The sequence below is a fragment of the Macaca mulatta genome, chromosome 10 (assembly GCF_049350105.2).
Source record: "Macaca mulatta isolate MMU2019108-1 chromosome 10, T2T-MMU8v2.0, whole genome shotgun sequence".
NCBI classification, from domain to species: Eukaryota; Metazoa; Chordata; class Mammalia; order Primates; family Cercopithecidae; genus Macaca; species Macaca mulatta.
The window spans coordinates 115175812-115193494 of NC_133415.1; the positions used below are offsets into that span (position 1 = coordinate 115175812).

The 17683-nt window shown below is 48.8% G+C and overlaps 1 long non-coding RNA gene across 1 annotated transcript; it reads right to left on the reverse strand.

The window, feature by feature from the left end:
• Nucleotides 1–9726: 9726 nt before the first annotated feature.
• Nucleotides 9727–17683, reverse strand: LOC144332218 (uncharacterized). Its single transcript, XR_013400109.1, has 2 exons — nt 17230–17683; nt 9727–16224 (listed from the first exon to the last, which is right to left on the reverse strand). It is a non-coding gene; the product is annotated as an uncharacterized LOC144332218 (long non-coding RNA).

Consider the following 17683-nt stretch of genomic DNA (forward strand, 5'->3'; position numbering starts at 1 on the left):
TACATGTCTGAGAACGTGTTTACCTGCCCGTGAGGTGAGGCTGCCGGAGGGGCTGAAGAGCAGAACCAGGAGTGTTGTGCACAGACACCTGCCCAGGCAGCCTGAATAGGGGCCTGTGTGAGAATGGGGTGGCTACAGTGTGGCCTCCTGAGTCAACAGCCCCAAATTCAGACCTAGCCTTGTGATCTTGGGTATAATAACAATGATGACAATGATGGTGGTGATGGTGATGGTGATGATGGTGGTGGTGATGGTGGTGATGTGATGATGGTGGTGGTGATGGTGGTGATGTGGTGATGATGGTGATGATGGTGATGATGGTGATGATGGTGATGGTGATGTGATGATGATGGTGGTGGTGGTGATGGTGATGGTGATGATATGATGATGGTGATGATGGTGGTGGTGGTGATGACGGTGATGGTGGTAATGATAGTAATGGCGATGGTGATGATATGATGCTGATGGTGATGATGGTGGTGATGATGTGATGGTGATGGTGGTAGTTGTGGTGATGGTGATGGTGGTAGTGCGGGTGATGGTGATGATGGTGATGGTGGTGATGGTGCTGGTGATGATGATGGTGGTGGTGATGGCAGTGATGTCGATGGTGATGATGTGATGATTGTGGTGGTGGTGATGGTGACGATGATGGTGGTAGTGATGATGGTGGTGGTGATGGTGAGTGTTAGTATGCTGGGTGCCTCCTGGGTGCCACACCTTTTTCTGAGCACTGGACAGGCATTGATTTGTTTAAAGCAGCCAATTCCAGCATGGGTAGGTGACTCCATGACAGTCACTTCACTTTACAGCTGGAGGAAGCAGCAGCTAATGAATTTGTGCCAGGTCACACTGCTAAAGAGGCATAAACCTGGGGTGATACTGGCAGTCAAAGTTATATATAGCAACTGCGGGTCAGAATGGGGGCAGGAGCAGGTGTGAGTGTGCTCTGGGGTGGACACAGGGGCACTCAGAGACCCTGACTGGGATCACCCTACAAAGGCAGCAACTGCTCTGAGCCGCTGGGGGCTGCTCTAGGATTCTGCAAACAAGGCTCAGGCTGACAGCGTCTTCGAGTGCTGGGTCCTCCTGCCTCCTCTATCCCTCCTGGACACCTGCCCTCTGGCCCTTTCCCACGAGACCCACTGGAGGCCCAGTAAACAACTTACTGTACAGAGAGCGGGTGGAGGGACTGAGGGAAGGGGCTCAGCTCCCTTCAGCCAGCCCCGTCCCTGCTCCAGCATTGCTCTCAGACACCGCCTAGTGGCTTCTGGGGACAGCACTGGTGGCCCCAAGCCTCCTGACAGCTAAGCGGTGCCACCGCCTCTGCAGGTCCCTGGAGGCTCTCCTGATGGAACGACCCAGATGGCTTCCCCCAGGAGGACACTCCCCTCTCTGTTTTGGGGGTGTGCAATTTTGTACAGGTTTTCTTAAAGAAGTGCTCATCCAGATTTCATGGGCTCAGGAGATGTAGGTTGCAGAGGTTGCCCTTGAAGAACTCAGCCTTGGAGACCCGGTGCCCAGAGGAGAGCGAACTTTAATGCTTTGTGTGAGTGAGTGTGCCCTAGGGTCTTGCCAAATAGCACCTGTAGTCTCTGTAAAACAACTGATGCAAAATAAAATCCACTTTTTAAAGGATACAATTTGATGTTTTGACTTTTATATGCAACTGTGAAACCATTGCCACCATCAAGACAGCATATACCTTCCATCACTCCCCCCATTTCCTGTGTGTGTCTGTCTGTGATCCCACCTGCCCACCACCCCTACCCCAGGCAACCACGCACATGATTCCTGTCAGTTTGGACTGGTTTGCAATTTCTAGAGTTTATACAAATAAAATCACACAGTGTGCTGTCTTTTGAGGGGGACATGCCATTATTTATCCATCTGCCTGTTGGTTTATGTGTGGATTGTTTCCATTTTTGGCTACTACACATAAAGCCTCGATCAACATTTCAGTACCGGTCTCTGTATGGACATGTTTCCTATTTTTTTTTTTTTTTGAGACCGAGTCTCGCTCTGTCACCCAGGCTAGGGTGAAGTAGCGAGATCTCGGCTCACAGCAAGCTCCGTCTCCCAGGTTCAAGCAATTCTCCTGCCTCAACCTTTCAGTAGCTGGGATTACAGGAGTGTGCCATCAGGCCCAGCTAATTTTTGTACTTTTAGTACAGACAGGGTTTCGCCATGTTGGCCAGGTTGGTCTCAAACTCCTGACCTCAGGTGACCCACCCGCCTTGGCCTCCCAAAGTGCTGGGATTACAGGAGTGAGCCACTGCGCCTGGACACTAATTTTTTGTATTTTTAGTAGAGACGGAGTTTCACCATGTTGGCCAGGCTGGTCTCGAACTCCTGCCCTCAAGTGATCCACCCACCTCCACCTCCCAAAGTGCTGGGATTACAGGTGTGAGTCACTGTGCCCGGCCTGGATACAGGTCTTTTATCAGATATAGGTTTTGAAAATATTTTCTGCCAGTCTGTGGGTTTTTTCTTTCTTTCTTTTTTTTTTTTTTTTTTTGAGACAGGGTCTCCTGTTGCCCAGGTTGGAGTGTTGTGGCATGATCATGGCTCATTACAGCCTCTACCTCCCGGCTCAGCTGATCCTCCCACCTCAGCCTCCTGAACATCTGATACTACAGACACACACGACTACATCCAGCTAATTTTTTAAAGTTTTTGTAGAGGGGTTTCACCATGTTGCCCAGGCTGGTCTCAGACTCCTGAGCTCAAGTAATCGCCTGCCTTGGCCTCCCACAGTGCTAGGATTACAGGCATGAGCCATCACTCTTGGCCTCTAATGTTCTTTTTTCGATGTGTCTTTGTCTGGTTTTGGTATCAGGATAATACTGGCTTCATAAAATGATTGGAAGCATTCCCCCCTCCTCTATTTTTCCGAATAGTTTGAGTAGGATTGGTATTAGTTCTTTAAAAAATGTTCAGTAGGCCGGGCGCGGTGGCTCATGCCTGTAATCCCAGCACTTTGGGAGGCCGAGGTGGGTGGATCATGAGGCCAGGAGATCAAGACCATCCTGGCTAACACAGTGAAACCCCATCGCTACTAAAGATACAAAAAATTAGCCAGGCGCGGTGGCGGGCGCCTATAGTCCCAGGAACTCGGGAGGCTGAGACAGGAGAATGGTGTGAACCCAGGAGGCGGAGCTTGCAGTGAGCCGCGATCGCGCCACTTCACTCCAGCCTGGGCTACAGAGCGAGACTCTGTCTCAAAAAAAAAAAAAAAAAAAAAAGTGGCCGGGCGTGGTGGCTCAAGCCTGTAATCCCAGCACTTTGGGAGGCCAAGACGGGTAGATCACGAGGTCAGGAGATCGAGACTATCCTGGCTAACACGGTGAAACCCCGTCTCTACTAAAAAATACAAAAAACTAGCCGGGCGAGGTGGTGGCGCCTGTAGTCCCATCTACACGGGAGGCTGAGGCAGGAGAATGGCGTGAACCCGGGAGGTGGAGCTTGCAGTGAGCTGAGATCGCACCACTGCACTCCAGCCCAGGTGACAGAGCGAGACTCCGTCTCAAAAAAAAAAAAAAAAAAAAAAAAGTTTGGTAGAATTTAACAGTGAAGCCAGCGGGCTCTGGGCTTTTCTTTGCTGGGAGACTATTAGGGCTTCAGTCTCACTACTTGTTATTAGTCTGTTTAGATTTTGGATTTCTTTTTTTTTTTTTGAGACGGAGTCTCGCTCTGTCGCCCGGGCTGGAGTGCAGTGGCCGGATCTCAGCTCACTGCAAGCTCCGCCTCCCGGGTTTACGCCATTCTCCTGCCTCAGCCTCCCAAGTAACTGGGACTACAGGCGCCCGCCATCTCGCCTGGCTAGTTTTTTGTATTTTTTAGTAGAGACGGGGTTTCACTGTGTTCGCCAGGATGGTCTCGATCTTCTGACCTCGTGATCCACCTGTCTCGGCCTCCCAAAGTGCTGGGATTACAGGCTTGAGCCACCGCGCCCGGCCTAGATTTTGGATTTCTTTACAGTTCAATCTTGGTAGGCTGTATGTGTCTAGGAATCTATTCATTTATTGTAGATCTTCCAATTTATTTGTATACAGTTGCTTATAGTAGTCACTAGCAATCCTTTGAATTTCTCTGGCAGTCTTTTTTGTAGCAATTGTCAAGCGAATTCCAAAATTTGTATAGAAATGCAAATGATGTAGAATAAGTCTAATGGAAAAAAAAAAGTTGGAGGACTAACATGACTTGATTTTAAGACTTTAAAAGTTTTTTTAAATGTTATGTATGTATGTATTTATTTTTTGAGACGGAGTCTTGCCCTGTCACCCAGGCTGGAGTGCAGTGACACGGTCTCGGCTCAGTGCAGCTTCCACCTCCCGGGTTCAAGTGATTCTCATGCCTCAGCCTCCCGAGTAGCCGGAGCCACAGGCGCATGCTACCATGCCCAGCTAATTTTTGTAGGTTTTAGTAGAGATGGGGTTTCATCATGTTGGCCAGGCTGATCTTGAACTCGTGACCTCATGATCCACTGACTCGGCCTCCCGAAGTGCCAGGATTACAGGCGTGAGCCACCACGCCCGGCCTTTTATTTTATTTTTTAGAAACAGGGTCTCACTGTGTCACCCAGGCTGGAGTCCAGTGGTGTGATCATTGCAGCCTCAAACTCCTGGCCTCAAGCGATCCTCCCATCTCGGCCTCCCAAAGTGCTGGGATTCCAAGACTTAGTATTAAAGCTACAGTAATCAAGAGAGTTGATGTAAAGACAAAAATAGATCAGTGGAACAGCACAGAGTTCAGAAACAGATCCATGTGTGTGTCGACAACTGATTTTTTACGGAGATGCAAAGGTGATACAGTGGAAGAAGGATGATCTTTCCAACAAATGCTGCTGGAAAACATGGCTGCTCATATGGGAAAAAAAAATCAATTCATGCCTCGTTAATATACAAAAATTAACTAAAAATAGACCCTAGGGTGTGGGAGACCCAGAACTGGGAGCAGCATAGCCAAGCCTTGTGGGGGACGAGCCTTGTGGGGGCCGAGCCAGGAGCCCACAAGCAGGTGCAGGCCTTCAGTTTGGGCTCCTACCAGGAGGCGGAGGAGTTCCTTCACAGACTTGCAGCAGAAAATCACACACCTGAGTCAGCTCTTGGACTCCTCTGTGTGGCCGACCTGACCTCCCTCCAGGCCCCACTGGACATCCCCATCCCAGAGTCCCCTCCCAAGGATGAGGAGATGGAAACAGACAAGCGGAAAAAGGAAGTCCTTACGCGCAGATGTCTTGCTGGGAGTGAGAAGGTCCTGTCCCTGCTTGCCCCAGTTAAGCCAGAAGGCTGGACTCTCAAAGAGAGATGCATTCTGGTGATGACAGGGATCCAGCACCTGATCTCCAAGAGTAAGGATGGAAATGATTTGGGGGATCACTCCAGAAGGTGCTGGAGAGGGTGAATGCAGTCAAGACCAAAGTGGAAGCCTTCCAGACAACCACGTTCAAGGGCTTTTCAGGACGTGCGGATGCTGTGGCCGCAGGCTCCAAGGAGCCCATGGAATGGGTTCCTGGGCCCCGGGGGCATGAGTGAGATGGGACTTATGGGGGGCTCAGGGCCACAGTGCAGGACCCGAGTGTCTTCTATGCTGAGCATTATTATAGGAAGCGAGATGGGGCCTATGGGGCCCAGGATCATGGTGCAGGACCCGAGTGCCTTCTACGCTGAGCATTATCATAGGAGCGGCAGCCTGGAAAACACTGCAGCCCAGAGGGTGAAGAGAAGCCATCTATCTGTGTGCTGAGTTCAGACCTAGAGGGAAAATTAATGACCTATGCTTTGTGTGGGGAAAAGTGGAAAATAAAACAATAAAGTGGACCATAAATATAAATGTGAAACTATAAAACTTCCAGAAGAGAATAGAAAATGTTTGTAATCTTGGCTTAGGCAAAGATGTCTTAAATACGGCACCTAAAGCATAATTTTCTGAAAGGATAAATTGATAAACTGAACTTTATCAAGATTTTAAAATGTCTGCTTCCAAAGACACTGTTAGAAAATACAAACCACGCGGTGGCTCACGCTTGTAATCTCAGCACTTTGGGAGGCCAAGGCAGGTGGATCATGAGGTTAGGAGTTCAAGACCAGCCTGGCCAAGATGGTGAAACCCCATTTCTACTAAAAATACAAAAATTAGCCAGGTGTGGTGGCAGTTGCCTATAGTCCCAGTTACTCAGGAGGCTGAGGCAGAGGTTGCAGTGAGCCAAGATCGCGCCATTGCATTCCAGCCTGGGCAACAGAGTGAGACTCCGTCTCAACAACAACAACAACAACAACAACAACAACAAAAAAGAAAGTACAAACCACAGACTGGGCCAGGTGCAGTGGCTCACACCTGTAAATTCCAGCACTTTGGGAGGCCGAGGCAGGAAGATCACTTGAGCCTCTGAGTTCCAGACCAGCCTGGGCAACATATGCAAATCAATCAATGTGATACATCATATCAACAGAATAGAATGAAGGACAAAAACCATGTGATCATTTCAACTAACGCTGAAAAAGCATTTGATAAAATTCAGCATACTACCATGATAAAAACTTTAAAAACTGGGTATGGGGGCTGGGCACGGTGTCTCACGCCTGTAATCCCAGCACTTTGGGAGGCCCAGGCAGGTGGATCGCGAGGTTAGGAGTTCGAGACCAGCCTGGCCAGCATGGTGAAACCCTGTCTCTACTAAAAATACAAAAAAAAAAAAAATAGCTGGGCGTGGTGGTGGTGTCTGTAATCCCAACTACTAGGGGGGCTGAGGTGGGAGAATTGTTTGAACCTGGGAGGCGGAGGTTGCAGTAAGCCGAGATTGCGCCATTGCACTCCAGCCTGGGCAACAGAGCCAGACTCCATCTCAAAAAAACAAAACGAAACGAAACAAAACAAAACAAAAAACAACAACAAAAAACTGGGTATAGGGGCCGGGTGAGGTGGCTCACGCCTGTAATCCCAGCACTTTGGAAGGCTGAGGCGGGTGGATCACGGGGTCGGGAGATTGAGACCATCCTGGCTAACACAGTGGAACCCCATCTCTGCTAAAAATACAAAAAAATTAGCTGGGCATGGTGGCAGGTGCCTGTAATCCCAGCTACTCAGGAGGCTGAGGCAGGAGAATGGCGTGAACCTGGGAGGTGGAGCTTGCAGCGAGCCAAGATTGCACCACTGACTTTAGCCTGGGCGAAAGAGTGAGACTCCATCTCAAAAACAAAACAAAACAAAAAACCAAAAAACTGGGTACAGGAGGAATATACCTCAATATAATAAAAGCCATATATGACAGACCTACAGCTAGTATCATACTGAATGGGGAAAACTGAAAGCCTTTCCTCTAAGTTCTGGAATATGACAAGGATGCCCACTTTTATCACTGTTATTAAACATAGTACGGGAAGTCCTAGCTAGAGTAGTCAGACGAGAGAAAGAAACACAGGGTACCCACATTGGAAAGGAAGAAGTCAAATTATCCTTGTTTGCAGATGGTATGATCTTATATTCAGAAAAACCTAAAGACTCCATCAAAAAACTATTCAAACTGATAAATTCAGCTGCAGGATACAAAATCAACACGCAAAAATCAGTAACATTTCTGTATTCCAACAGTGAACAATCTTAAAAAGAAATCAAGAAAGTAACCCCATTTACAATAGCTACAAATAAAATAAAATAGCTAGGAATTAACTTAACCAAAGAAGTGGAAGATCTCTACAATGAAAACTAAAACATTGGCTGGGCACGGTGGCTCACGCCTGTAATCCCAGCACCTTGGGAGGCTGAGGTGGGCGGATCACCTGAAGTCAGGAGTTCAAGACCATCTTGGCCAACATAGTGAAACCCTGTCTCTACTAAAAATACAAAAATTGGCTGGGCGTGGTGGTGCCGCCTGTAATCCCAGCTATTTGGGAGGCTGAGGCAGGAGAATCGCTTGAACCCAGGAGGCAGAGATTGCAGTGAGCTGAGATCACGCCACTGCCCTCCAGCCTGGGAGACAGAGTGAGACTCCATCTGAAAAAACAAACAAACAAACAAACAAAATAACCCCCCCCAAAAACCCCTAAAACATTGATGCAAGTAATTGAAGAAGACACATACAAAAAATGGAAAGATATTACATGTTCAAGGACTGGAAGAATAAATATTATTACAATGTCCACACTATGCAAAGCAATCTACAGGTTCAATGCAATTCTTATTAAAACATCTGGTTGGGCGTGGTGGCTCATGCCTGCAATCCCAGCACTTTGGGAGGCCGAGGCAGGTGGATCACCTGAAGTCCGGAGTTCAAGACCAGCCTGGCCAACACAGTGAAACCCTGTATCTACTAAAAATACAAAAAATTAGCCGGACATAGTGGCATGTACCTGTAATCCCAGCTACTTAGGAGGCTAAGGCAGGAGACTCACTTGAACCTGGGAGGCTGAGGCTGCACCGAGCTGAGATTGCATCATTGCACTCCAGCCTGGGCAACAAGAACGAAACTCTGTATGAAAAAAATATAGATATAAATGACATTCTTCACAGAAATAGAAAAATACAATCCTGAAATTTATATGGAACCATAAAAGACCCAGAACAACCAAAGCTATCTTGAACAAAAACAACAAAACTGGAGGAATCACATTAACTGACTTCAAATCAGACTACAGAGCTATAGTAACAAAAACAGCATGGTACTAGCATAAAAACAGACACACAGACCAATGGAACAGAATAGAGGAACTAGAAATAAATCCATACATCTACAGTAAACTCATTTTTGACACATGTGCCAAGAACATAAAATGGTGACAGGACAGTCTCTTCAAGACATAGTGCTGGGAAAAATGAATATCCACATGCAGAAGAATGAAACCAGATCCCTATCTATTGCCATATAAAAAAATCAAATCAAAATGGATTAAAGACTTAAATACAAAACCCCAAACCATGAAACTACTAGAAGATAAATTGGGGAAACTCTCCAGGACATTGAACTGGGCAAGGCTTTATTGAGTAATACCCTACAAGCATAGGAAACCAAAGCAAAAATGGACAGATGGGGTCACATCAAGTTAAACAGCTTCTGCAAAGCAAACTATCAACAAAGTGAAGAGACAACCCACAGAATGGGATAAAATATGTGCAAACTACCCATCTGACAAGGGATTAGTAACCAGAATATATAAGGAGCTTAAACAACTCTACAGAAAAAAAAAATCTAGACTGGGCGCAGTGGCTCACGCCTGTAATCCCAGCCCTTTGGGAGGCTGAGGCGGGCAGATCACGAGGTCAGGAGATCGAGACCATCCTGGCTAACACGGTCAAACCCCGTCCCTACTAAAAAATACAAAAAATTAGCCGGGCGTGGTGGCGGCGCCTGTAGTCCCAGCTACTCGGGAGACTGAGGGAGAAGAATCACTTGAACCCTGGAGGCAGAGGTTGTAGTGAGCCGAGGTCACACCACTGCACTCCAGCCTGGGTGACAGAGTGAGTCTGTGTCTCAAAAAAAAAAAAAAAAAAAAGAAAAGAAAAGAAAGAGATATGTGCACTACCATGTTTATCACAGCACTATTCACAATAGCCAAGATTTGGAATCAACCTGTGTCCATCAACAAACAAACGGGTAAAGAAAATACGGTACATGTACACAATGGAGTACTATTCAGCCACAAAAAAGAATGAGATCCTGTCATTTGCCACAACATGGATGGAACTGGAGGTCATTATGTTAAGTGAAATAATCCCAGCACAGAGAGGTAAACTTCACATGTTCTCATTTATTCGTGGAAGCTAAAAATTAAAACAATTGAATTTGTGGAGATAGACAGTAGAAAGATGGTTACCAGAGGCTGGGAAGGGTAGTGGAGTGGGAGCTGGGGGGCAAATGGGGATGATTAATGGGTATTAAAAAAAGTAGAGGCCAGGCGCGGTGGCTCAAGCCTGTAATCCCAGCACTTTGGGAGGCCGAGACGGGCGGATCACGAGGCCAGGAGATCGAGAGACGATCCCGGCTAACACGGTGAAACCCCGTCTCTACTAAAAAATACAAAAAAACTAGCCGGGCGAGGTGGCGGGTGCCTGTAGTCCCAGCTACTCGGGAGGCTGAGGCAGGAGAACGGCGTAAACCCGGGAGGCGGAGCTTGCAGTGAGCTGAGATCCGGCCACTGCACTCCAGCCTGGGTGACAGAGCAAGACTCCGTCTCAAAAAAAAAAAAAAAAAAAAAAAAAAAGTAGAGGCCGGGCGCGGTGGCTCATGCCTGTAATCTCAGCACTTTGGGAGGCCGAGGAGGGTGGATCACAGGTCAGGAGATCCAGACCATCCTGGCTAACACGATGAAATCCCGTCTCTACTAAAAATACAAAAAATTAGCCTGGCACGGTGGCAGATGCCTGTAGTCCCAGCTACTTGACTCGGGAGGCTGAGGCAGGAGAATGGCGTGAACCTGGGAGGCAGAGCTTGCAGTGAGCCGAGTTCGTGCCACTGTGCTCCAGCCTGGGCAAAAGAGCGAGACTCTGTCTCAAAAAAAAAAAAAAAAAAAAAAAAAGAAAGAACAAGACCTAGTGTTTGATTGCACATTTTAAAATGACTAAAAGAGTATAACTGGATTATTTGTAACACAAAGGATAAACGCTTGAGGTGATGGACACCCCATTTCCCCTGATGTGATTACTATGCATTGCATGCCTGTATCAAAATATCTCCTGTGCCCTATAAATGTACACACCCACTATGTACCCCAAAAAATTAAACAATAAAAAAACTTTTTATTTTTCTTTCTTTTTTTTTTTTTTTTTGAGACGGAGTCTCGCTCTGTCACCCAGGCTGAAGTGCAGTGGCGTGATCTCGGCTCACTACGAGCTCCGCCTCCTGGGTTCACGCCATTCTCCTGCCTCAGCCTCCTGAGTAGCTGGGACTACAGGCGCTCGCCAACACGCCTGGCTGTTGTATTTTTAGTAGACGGGGTTATGCTGTGTTAGCCAGGATGGTCTCGATCTCCTGACCTCGTGATCTGCCCTCCTCGGCCTCCCAAAGTGCTGGGATTACAGGCATGAACCACCACACCCAGCCAAATAGTATTAATTTTTAAATTTCAATTTCCAGTTTTTCACTGCTAGTTGATTAAAATATAGTTGATGTTTGTGTGTTGCTCTTGCATCGTGAAGCCTCAGTAAACTCATTCATTAGTCGAGTAGTATTTTTGTAGGTTCAATTGGATTTTCTACATAAACGATCATGCTGTTTGCTAAGAACAGTGGCCTCTTCCTTTCCAATCTGGATGTCTTTTGTCCTTCTCTGCCTTATTGCCCTGGCTAGAACCTCCGGTATTGTGTTGAATGGAAGTGGTGAGAGCAGAAATCCTTGTATTGCTCCTGGCTTTAGGAAAGCATCTTGTCTTTACCTATGAGTAACACATTGGTTGTATCTTTCACAGGTGCCCTTTCTCAGGGTGAGGAAGTTTCCTTCCATCTTTACTTTGCTGAAAGCTGTTGTTTTTAAAAATCAGTAATGGATGTCGGATTTTGTCAAATGCTCTGATCACCTGATCTTGAGATGATCACGTGGTTTTCCACTTTAGTGTGTTATAGGGTGAATTATTTTGATTATTTTTATTTCTTTTAGACTGAGTTTTGTTCTTTTTGCCCAGGCTGGAGTGCAATGGCACGATCTTGGCTCACTGCAACCTCCGCCTCCCAGGTTCAAGGGATTCTCCTGCCTCAGCCTCCCGAGTAGCTGAGATTACAGGCATGCGCCACCATGCCCAGCTAATTTTTTTGTATTTTTAGTAGAGATGGGGTTTCTCCATGTTGGGCAGGCTGGTCTCGAACTCTCGACCTCAGGTGATCTGCCCGCCTCGGCCTCCCAAAGTTCTGGATTACAGGCGTAAGCCACTGTGCCCCGCCCTGTTTTGTTTTTTGAAACAAAGTCTTGTTCTGTTGCCCAGGCTAGAGAACAGTGGCATGATCTTGGCTCACTGCATCCTCTGCCTCCTGGGCTCAAGTGATTCCTGTGTCTCAGCCTCCTGAGTAGCTGGGATTACAGGCGCTCACCACCATGCCTGGCTAATTTTTTTTTTTTTTTTTGAGACAGGGTCTCACTCTGTCACCCAGGCTAGAGTGCAGTGGTGGGAACAGGGTTCACTGTAGCTTGGACACCCAAAAGCATCCTCCCATCTCAGTCTCCCAAGTAGCTGGGACCACAGACAGGCACCACCACACCTGGCTAATTTTTTAATTTTTTTTTTGAGACGGAATCTTACTCTGTCACCCAGACTAGAGTACAGTGTCGCGATCTCGGCTCACTGCAACCTCTGCCTCCTGGGTTCAGGCAATTCTCCTGCTTCAGCCTCCCGAGTAGCTGGGAGTACAGGCATGTGCCACCATGCCCAGCTAATTTTTGTATTTTTAGTAGAGACAGGGTTTTGCCATGTTGGCTAGGCTGGTCTCAAACTCCTGACCTCAGGTGATTCACCCGCCTCGGCCTCTCAAAGTGCTGGGATTTACAGGTGTGAGCCACCATGCCTGGCCGTAATTTTAAAAATTTTTTGTAGAGATGAAGTCTTGCCATGTGTTCCCAGACTGGTTTCAAACTCCTGGGCTCAAGCAATCCTCCCACCTTGGACTCCCTAAGTGCTGGGGTTACAGGTGTGAGCCACCATGCCTGGCTTCCGCATGCCCCTTACATATGTATGTATTTATTTATTTATACATATCTGTCTCTCCTTTATTAGCAGCTTACCTTTTTTTAAATTTTGAGATGGAGTCTCACTCTTGCCCAAACTGGAGTGCAATGGTGTGATCTTGGCTCACTGCAACCTCTGCTTCCTGGGTTCAAGCAGTTCTCCCACCTGAGCCTCCAGAGTAGCTGGAATTACAGGTTTGTGCCACCACAGCTGGCTAAGCATGCCATTCATAATTCTGCTCCACTTTCACTTCCTGCTTGCACTGAATGTATAGACGGCCAGTGGTCTTCTCAGAGCATCCATCCTGTCCTGGACATGCGTGTATGCAGCTTTGTCAAATTCCCTAGTATACAGAAGTGGGTTTTTTTCCAGTCTCACTCTGCCACCCAGGCTGGAGTGCAGTGTTGTGATCTCGGCTCACTGCAACCTCTGCCTCCTGGGTTCAAGCGACTCTCCTGCCTCAGCCGCCCGAGTAGCTGGCATTATAGGCACGCGCCACCATGCCCGGCTAATTTTTGTATTTTTAGTACAGCCGGCGTTTCACTATGTTGGCCAGGCTGGTCTTGAACTCCTGACCTCAGGTGATCTGCCTGCCTCGGCCTCCCAAAATGCCGGGATTACAGGCTTATGTTTTTATTGTATTTTTAACATTTTTAACATTTATATATTTCTATAATATATATTTTTATTGTATCATTTATAATATTTTTGTATTCATATTGTAGTTGTCACATCTGTTAGTTTTTTAGAGTGCAACTTACTACTGAATATGTTTCAAAAGACGTTTAGTGAGAAAGACAAAAGCCCATGTCCTCAACAGACCCCTTAGATTCTTCTTTCCTTTTCTTTTCTTCTCCTGAGCTCAGGCAGCTGTGGTGGAAGAGACAGGACCTCCTGCTGGGGCAGCACCAACCGCTGGAACAGGCTCAACAGTTCCCACACTGCCAGTGAGGTTCCTGATGGTTACACTGGCCAGGCCAGAAAGGTTTGACATTTACACTAGCTGCTTCAGTGAGGGCATTGATCCTGTTCTCTGTGACAGTCACTTCACTGTCATGCAGGATGAGGGCTGCGTAGATGCAGGTAAGCTTGGATAGAGACCAAGATACGGGCTTGTGGGGCTGCTGGCTGCTGGCTGTGGTGCTAAGTGCGGGATGAAATGAGGGCCTCACCCCAGGACAGCCTCGGCTTCCCTGCTCCCCACTTTAGCAGCAGCTGAGGAAATTCGTATCTATTACCATAACTGGGATCCTTTTTTTTTGAGATGGAGTTTTGCTCTTGTTGTCCACGCTGGAGTACAATGGCACCATCTCGGCTCACTGCAACCTCTGCCTCCCAGGTTCAAGCGATTCTCCTGTCTCAGCTTCCCGAGTCTAGCTGAGATTACAGGTGCACGTCACCATGCCCAGCTCATTTTTGTATTTTTACTAGAGATGGGGTTTCACCTGGCTGGTCAGGCTGGTCTTGAACTCCTGACCTCATGTGATCCACCCGCCTTGGCCTCCAAAAGTGCTGGGATTACAGGCGTGAACCACCATGCCTGGCCCTGGATCTTTTTTACTTCTCTGCTAAAATTTTTTTCACTGTATGGAGGGTGTTATATAAAAACTGTTATAGGGCCGGGCACGGTGGCTCAAGCCTGTAATCCCAGCACTTTGGGAGGCCGAGATGGGCGGATCACGAGGTCAGGAGATCGAGACCACCCTGGCTAACACGGTGAAACCCCGTCTCTACTAAGAAATACAAAAAATAGCCGGGCGAGGTGGCAGCGCCTGTAGTCCCAGCTACTCGGGAGGCTGAGGCTGAAGAACGGCGTGAACCCGGGAGGCGGAGCTTGCAGTGAGCTGAGATCCGGCCACTGCACTCCAGCCTGGGCTACAGAGCGAGACTCCGTCTCAAAAAAAAAAAAAAAAAAAAACTGTTATAGGCCGGGCGCGGTGGCTCAAGCCTGTAATCCCAGCACTTTGGGAGGCCGAGACGGGCGGATCACGAGGTCAGGAGATCGAGACCATCCTGGCTAACACGGTGAAACCCCGTCTCTACTAAAAAATACAAAAAACTAGCCAGGCGAGATGGCGAGCGCCTGTAGTCCCAGCTACTCGGGAGGCTGAGGCAGGAGAATGGCGTAAACCCAGGAGGCGGAGCTTGCAGTGAGCTGAGATCCGGCCACTGCACTCCAGCCTGGGCGACAGAGCGAGACTCTGTCTCAAAAAAAACAAAAAACAAAAAAAAACAAAACAAAAAACTGTTATAAGAATGGCCTTACCTGCTAATTCTAGCATCTGTTTTAGTTCTGGAACAATTTCCATTGATTGCTTTTTTTTTCATTACAGGCCATATTTTTCTGCTTCTTTAAATGCCTGGCAGTCTTTGACTGGATGCCACAATGTGAGTTTTACCTTACTGAGTGCTTGATACTATTGTATTCCTGTGAATATTCTTCAGCTTTTTTTCTGGGATGCAATTACATTACTTGGAAGCAGTCTGCTTCTTTCAGGTCTTGCCTTTATGATTTCTTAGGTGGGACCTGGGAAACATTCAGGGCAGGGATAATTATTCCCCATGACTGAGGCAAGACCTTTCTGAGTACTCCATCCAATGTCTTGTGATTGTCAGTTTGGAAAAGTTGAGGAAAGCAAGTACTATTTCCAGTCCCGTGTAAGCAGAGTAATCTTTCTGGATGTTTTTTTCCCCAGCTTCTAGGAAATGTACTGACAGTACTCTCCTGACCACTCAAGGAAGACCCTCTGCAGACCTCTGGAGTTCCTTCTGCTATTCTGTCCCTTCTAGTCCTCTGGCTGCCCCGTCTCTGGCTTTTTAGCCAGAGAGAATCTCTTAACCCCCCAGGCCTCGCTGGGCAACCCACACACAGACATAGATGAGAAGGTCAGTTGTGCAGATCTCCAACTGCAAACATCAAGACACCTCCGTACACATGCTGAGGGTCTGGAAAGAGCACACATCTCAGGGCCTGCATGAACAGAGTGACCTTCCTGAAAGACAATGGCCTCAGTGACCTCACTTCTGATGCCTGGTTGCTGGAGTTCAGTGGAAGCAACAGCAGACACACTGCCCACATGAACATGTGGTTTCCAAGCCAGACAGAACTTGCAGCCTCAGTGCCAACCAGGTCCAGATGTTACACCTTCCCACAGTCGGAATGAAATTGGCCTGACTCGGACGGTGCTGTGTCAGGGATCCTTGGTGCCTTTACTTAATCCTGCGTCCAGTGTGCTTACCGTGTGCAGCCCCACGGGAACGCAGCTCCAGCAGCCCCAGGTCACAGGGAAGATGCCAAACAGTTCCACAAATCAGTGTCTAATGACAAGCAGATTGTCACGAGAAGTGGGTTCTCTGAGAGCCCTTAACCATGTAAACTGACATGGGCTTGGGTCAGCGAAAGAATGTGGGAGCTGAGACTTGGAGCTCAGTGTGGAGTAGGGTTGTCCAGGCAAAGGGGTGGTGGGGGCACAGCTGTGTTTCCAGAGGCTCCTGTGGCTTAGCCTATGGGGCTGCTATAGGAGAGGCAGGATGTTCGCGGTCCTGAGCCTGTCCTTGTGGGGTCTTGTCTCATCTGGAAGACAAAGTCCCAAGAGGACATTTAACTGAGGGACTGCCACGCACACTCCCACAAAGGTGGGGTGGAGGCGACTCTGAGATGTTAGTGTCACAGTCTGGGATTTTTGTTTTCTCCATTAACGGACCCTTGGCACCAGGAATGGGCATGGCATCAGCACTTCTCAGTCAATACTGCTCCACGGAGGAATGGGATGGGGGAAATTGGGAGGGGTTGGGGCAGGGAGAGGGCTGTGGGGTTTGGCCCTAGTTCTCCCACTAGGCTTGGCCAGGCCCCTTCCCTGCTTTCACCTTGTTTTTTTTCTGAGGAGGAATTTCACTCTTATCCAGGCTGGAGTGCAGTGGTGCAATCTCGGCTCACTGCAACCTCTGCCTCCCAGGTTCAAGCAATTTTCCTGCCTCAGCCTCCCGAGTAGATGGGATTACAGACGCCCAGCACCACTCCCAGCTGATTTTTTGTATTTTTAGTAGAGACGGGGTTTCACCATGTCGGCCAGGCAGGCTCCTGACCTCAGGTGATCCACTCACCTCCGCCTCCCAGAGTGCTGGGATTACAGGCGTGAGCCACCGCGCCCGGCCACTGGGCCTTGGTTTTCTGAGGCTAGTTCTACATCTTAGGATCATGTCCCCCTCCCAGAGAAGAACCCAACATTGGCCCCGCTGCTCCTTCCGTCTGCGGCTTGGAGCTTCTCCTAGCAACAGGGTTCAGGCTGCTAACAAGGCCTTCCTCAAGAACCCACCCATAACCAACGACCACACTTCGTGGGTCCATCTTTGTATCATCTTTACTTCCTTGGAGCAAATTCCCAGGAGCGGGTTTGCGGGGTCCAAGAGTATGCACCTCTAGCACTATGACAAAGGCGGCCAAAATGCTTCAGGGAAACGGTGCCCCAGTTTGCATTCTGCTTCCCATGCTCTGCCCTGGGAATCTGACTGGTGAAACATTGGATGGCAGAGCGGTCGGGTGCTTTCGACCCCGCGGTGGGCCGGGACCTTTTCCTACCCTCAGGAACCGTCTGAATTTCTTTTCTGCCGAGTTCCTGCTGGTGTCCTTCGCCCACCGGCCCGAGGGAGTGTGAACAGCAGGCACCACGGGAGCAGGCCTCCGCTCGCAGAGGCTCCGTGCCTGGGCAGGAGCACCGCCCCACGCCCCAGGTGGCCGCAGGGTGAGGGGACCCGGGGCGCTGGAGGCGCACTATGGGGGGGTACGCCCATATCTCTGGCCCGGTCGGCAGCGGTCAGCGAGGCTCAGTCCCCGCCGCTTCTCCCAGCTGCTCATTCGGGGCTCCCGAGGCGCTCACAAGGGTCGACTGCGTCCGTGGGGCACAACCCACGGGCTACGATAACACGCCACACAGGGCGACCACCCGTAACGACGCCCCGCGCCCCAGGGTCAGTAGGGCGGATCCTAGAGCCTCCTCCGCCGGAAGCGGAAGTGCGTCAGGGCGTCGGCCGGC